Source organism: Neomonachus schauinslandi, unplaced genomic scaffold (assembly GCF_002201575.2).
Source record: "Neomonachus schauinslandi unplaced genomic scaffold, ASM220157v2 HiC_scaffold_1635, whole genome shotgun sequence".
In the NCBI taxonomy this organism is placed as follows: domain Eukaryota; kingdom Metazoa; phylum Chordata; class Mammalia; order Carnivora; family Phocidae; genus Neomonachus; species Neomonachus schauinslandi.
The window spans coordinates 2,690-8,079 of record NW_025410325.1 but is presented as its reverse complement, the minus strand read 5'-3'; the positions used below and the strand labels follow the sequence as shown (position 1 = coordinate 8,079).

The 5,390-nt window shown below is 55.6% G+C and overlaps 1 pseudogene; it reads right to left on the bottom strand.

Annotated features, from left to right (window-relative positions):
- Positions 1-3,945: 3,945 nt before the first annotated feature.
- On the bottom strand, positions 3,946-4,200 carry LOC110578546 (annotated as a pseudogene).
- Between the last annotated feature and the right edge of the window lie 1,190 nt (positions 4,201-5,390).

The window sequence follows — 5,390 nt, the reverse complement described above, 5'->3', positions numbered from 1 at the left end:
GGGATGTTTATGTGTATGGACTCACCCAGAACATGTGGTCGGTGGGGAGGCTGCAAAAGCAGCGGGGGATGGGGGGGAGCCCCCCCAGGTGATGGAGATCTCTCGGGGGAGGGGCTCATTAGGAGAGGGGATCAGAGGAGGCAACCACAGCAGGAATTTCTTCGGAATACCTATTGATTGTCCCTTCTGGGGCACCTGCACGCCCCCATTTGGGAGCTCTCAGGAGCATTTGTGTTCAGCAAGGAGCGCCGGCTTGAGGAGCAACTTAGTGATTTCAAGGTGAACGCTCCACGGACTGTCCTCCCAGGTGGTGTGCTTATGCTGTGTCCCTCGCGCTTCCTCCACAGGCCGGGGTGTGGGGGGCAGTAGCATTTCCCCGCGCTGGGTTGGCTCTGGATCGGCTTCTCCCGAGGCCCCTGTGTCAACGGTCTGGCTTTGGAGCTAGCCAGGGAACTCGGCCAGTCGTGGGAAAAGGCGGTCAGCCACATAGGTGCCCCGGATACGCCTGGAGGGGGGAATGGAGGAGAGCAGAGTCATGTCGTTAATTGGGTTTCTCTAGGTGACACAGTTTTTCTTGCCATTCAGGTCATAATTTGTTTGGTGCAATGTTGGGCTGGGAGACCTGGCTTGCCGGAGATAAGGTGATAGGTTGCTGGGGAGGGAGACTCAGTGTTGAATTTCATTCTGTGTGTGTGTGTGCGCGGGGCGCGCGCTGGCAGGCAGAGGTCTGGTGGGGTATAATACGATGGAATTCCAGGCTCCCCTTACTGTGCTCTGCTCTAGGATGAACCCCCATCTTCCCTTCCCACCTTGGTTGTTGATTAACCCTGGTCACAGGTCCCTGTGGCTCTGGTGGCTGACATACAATAAAAAAACGGGAGGGTCCAAACCGTGACCTTTGGTTGAAACCCTGTGGAACTCTGCTCTGGCCTCTCCTTTCCTTGAATCCTCCCCTCTCGCCCGGACTTCCCAACCTGGGATTTCCAGCAATTCTGCAAACAGCCTCTGACCTTGGCTGTGGTATTTCCTTTCTGGACTTCTCTGCTAGAAGCCGTGTTAGCCTCCTGCCTCATTCTCCTCTCCCTCCCGTCTGGAGAGGTCTGGAGGGGCCTCAGACCTGCTCCCGGGGCATCTGTCTTTCCTGCCTCCTGCTTCTCAAGGAAGCACTCCCCTTCCGCTCACCCTGCCACCCCATTACCGCAGGGCAGGAGGGAGGGCTGTGCTTTCTTTGAAACCGGGCTAGGGAGGGCCTCCTTTCTCCTTGCTGCTGACCTTTTCTCAGTGCCTGTCCCCTCTGCTCCACCTCCAGAGCGGCTGTGGCCCTGTGGAGCGGCGGCTCACTCATCTCCTGTTCTGTCCCTGTCTGTTCTCCAGTGGGAACCGGCAGCCTGGAGAATTAGCAGAGCCTGTTTCCCTCTCCTACAGCATCTTGTGTTGGGGGCCTGGGGGCGGGGGGATGAGAGGCGAACATGTTCACTTAGTAGCTGGCCTTGCAGAGCCCACGTTCTTTCTCCTCTTGTTTCAGGAGAAGGTTTGGTTTTCAGCTGGTGATGAGAGTAATAGTCTGACGGGGCCAGATTGAATGGCACTGAGCTCCTAGCTCCGTGTGGAAAGGCCAGTGGGCCTGCCGCTTTGTGAGCACGGGCGCACTTGACCTCTGAGGCTCCATTTCTCCCCCAGCCCAGTAGCGTGGGGCTGCGGACTTCTGAGTTCAAGTCCCGGCTTTGTCACTCACTGTGTAACTGTGTCGGATTCTGCAGAGAGTCCTCCGTCCTGGCTCTGTGTGGGGGGATCTCAGAGGGGCTGCAGACTCAGCGAGTCCCGCCCGGGGAGTCTTCGGTCCGGTGGCTGGCACATGGGGACGTTTTGCCGCTCCTGTCATCAGATGGCAGTCAGAGATGCCTTCCAGCGCCGCTGCATCCGAAATAGCACCGCTTCCCCCACTTTATTTCTATGGGAGTTTTATATAGCATTCCCTTAGTCTGCTTTCTTTTACTTCATCGTATTTATCACCGGCGGACAGATGTATTTGTTCTTATCAACCTCGACGAGAACGTGAGGCCAGTGGAAGCCAGGATTTTGACCGTCCGGCTCATTTTTGCGTGCCAGTCTGTATCGGGGTTCTGCACGTGGCAGAGGCTCAGTGGTTGTTGAATAAACGTGTCTTGTGACAAGTGAGAGCTCTCAGCACAAAGCTTGCTCAGAGAGAGCATCCAGTAAATGTCATGCTTGCTAGGCGTCCTCTTGCCCCTCTTCTGTGGACACACAAGGATACCTCTTCGGAGTTGGTTTTGGGATGAGACCTTGTCTGGTGGTGAACAGAGTTCTGGAAGCCTCCGTCTGCGTGTGATGCCCTTGAAGTAAACTTAGGACCATCCTAGAGAAAACATGGGCCTCTTGTTTCAGACCTTCTCTGTGTCCAAGCGTGGTGACGTTCCAGAAGAATCTTCTGACCTGTGGCTCTTGGCTTCCCACAAAGGATAAGTCTCAGTCAGCCGGACAGGACAAGGAGGGAGCAGACCCCAGGCTGACCTCTTTCCTTTGGCATCGCTCCTTTCGGCTGACCCACTTCATAAATCAAACACCTTCTTTTTCCTGTCCGATCAGCTGGAAGTTTTAGGCTGTGCTGTCCTTGAAACTGTGGAGCCCTGCTCCGTGTCACCGTGTCGAAGTAATGTCATGGCGCCCAGTCAGGAGGGTCCTGTTGCCGGGTCGTCGTGCAGACAGAGATGTCCCTTTCCAAATGACTTCGTGTTGTTGTGTCTGTTTTTTGGAGAAGCCTCTTGCCCCCTCTCCCGTCCGCGCGAGGCCACGGGGCCAGCCCCGCTGGGAGAACCGGCAGCTCTGGGCCTGCGTTTCCGGGCCGCCGAGCACCGTCCGGCCAGTGGGTTCTGATGTGCCCGCTGCCCAGCTGTGGACAGGGAGCCAGGGGGAGGGCAGCGGGGAGCAGGGCTGCTTCGGCAGAACGATGGAAGGGCGGTTGCCGAGGAGTTTGCTAGAACCAGCTGTTCAGCCGTTCGCCCCGCACGCTCTCTGCTGGCGGACAGAACGGATTGCCGGGGCCCTTAGTGATACGTGGAGGGGACGGTGTGTGGGAAAGTGGGCTTCCGACAGTGACACAGCAGGTCAGCAAGGTTGCCGGCTGGCCCCAAGAGCCCCGCGGACACCACGCCATGTGGAACCCTAATGTCAAGCCTGGCCTCCGTCCCTTCGACTTGGGACTGCGTGCCTCAGACGGGGCAGCTCACGCAGCTTGGATACGTAGTGTCCTCCCCTGTCATTTTGGGACAAGATGGCAGGAAGAGTGCAGCCGCTCTTCACAAGCTCGTACTCGGGCCTGGGTCTCTAAGTGAGGGATGTGGAGGTAACCTCTCTACCCAGAAACACAAAACAGGCCTGGGGCCAGAGAGCGTCTCCAGAAGCCTTCTGAGAGCCGGCCTGACCAATCTTGCTGGCTCCGGACAGAGGTGTGCTGGACGAAGTGATGGATGACACCCCTTCCTGCGTCGGTCACCCAGCACTGGGAGGCGGCTGTTTGGAGAACCAGGTTCTGGGTGCTGTGGGCAGGGTGACTCGTCGGGCTCGGTACTGCACGAGACTGTGGAATCAGCTCTGGTGCATCCACCTCAGACGTGCTTTTGCAAGCTCAGGCTCCCCCTTTCCTTCTTTCCTTTTTATGTTTTTGAGGTTTATGTATTTATTTCAGAGAGAGTGGGGGCAGCAGAGGGAGAGAATCTTCAAGCAGACCCCCTGCTGAACACGGAGTCCCACTCGGGGCTCCATCCCACAACCCATGATACCGTGACCTGAGCCAAAATCAGGAGTCGGGCGCTTAACTGACTGAGCCACCCAGGCGCCCTGTCAGGCTCCCCCTTTCTTTTTTTTTTTTTCGCTGTTCACATTTTATTGGCTCGGGAGGGGCCTCCTCCATGTCACCGGGGGTGCTCACAAGTTCTTCAGCCACTCCAAGCTTGGGCCCTGGGGGTCCCGGGGGCGGCTGGTCACGTCGGGCATGTTCCCATCATCTCGGAGGGGCACTGGATAGTTGTAGGGCGTGGCCTGGTTGATCATGGTGGCGTATTTGGTGAGGGGGCTGAGGGTGGGCAGAATTAGAGCGAGGCCCCCGGTGGTGAAGGACGTGACCAGCACCAGCTCCTAGGCCCAGGCATCCTTGAGGAAGGTGGCGAGTTTCCCGGCCATCTTGGTTGCAGCGGCGGCGGCGGCCAGCCTCCCCCTTTCTTAACTGTTGCTGCTCTCCTCAGTGTCTTGGAATCCTCAAGGTTGGGAAGTTTTTATTCAGTCTGATTCCCATGAATTAAAGCGATTTTCTGTTGTCCTGTCTTCAGTCATCTTGAAATCTGATGCCCAGTCCTTTCTCCTCCCCAGGCATCTGCTTTACACCCCCAACTCTCTCCGTCTTTCCTAGGTTGCAGAAACAGAATGAAAAGTAGTCAGGTTAATAAGTCACCTTTCGAAACGTTTCCTGAATGCCCCCAGAATATAGGGAGATACAAACCTTACTTGGTAGCAGACGTGGGCCCTGGCCACACCCACGTTCATTCTCTCCCCTCTCCTGTTCTTCCTGCCATTCTCCTCCTAACCAGCCCGTCCTTGACTAGAGTCTGAGATTCTTCCATCCACAGGAAGCTCTTCTAGAGGCTAATTGAGAAGGTACTTGAGGCTTTTTGTTCTTTCTCAGGGTAGGGAATGGTACACGGAGAAGAGAAGGAAAGGATGGAATTCCAGTGACCCAAGGAGCCCCTGGAGGTTTCAGTCCAGTCCAGGGGCCAGACAGCCCGAGGATGTGCTTGGTAACTGTGCTAGGCTTCCTGTTTTGTTTCTGGAAAGATCTGGAACTAGGCACAGAGGGCACATTGATGTACAAGATAGACTGGGTTTTCCTGCAGTCTAGGAGTGGGGAGAGACATTAACAAAATAATAACCATACACGTGTATGTATACGGTTACATATGTAATTGCAAACGTGATAAAGACTGTGGCAGAAAACTTTAGTATGCCATGGGCGGGTATAGCAAGAATCATTCTTACTTTTTATAAGACAAAAATATTTGGTTGGTCGATCGAGAGAGAAACAGATTACATGTCTGAAAACCGAGCTGGTGTTGCCACACAAAGAGCAGGCAGAGGAGAACCAGCGGGTAGTTTGGTGACGGCCGGAATCGGGAGACCCTGGAATGGGGCCATGCTTAGGGCGGAGCGTTTAGTCAACAACCAAGCGCCCGGGGCCTGAGGATGGGGTGGGAACTCCAGGCTTCATGTCCAAAAGGATTTCTTCAGAACCTTCCTGTGGGAGAAACAAAGGAGTTGGTTTTGAAGGGTAAAGGACCGCACATGCGAGGGACGTACGACTAAACCGACCCTCATGTTTA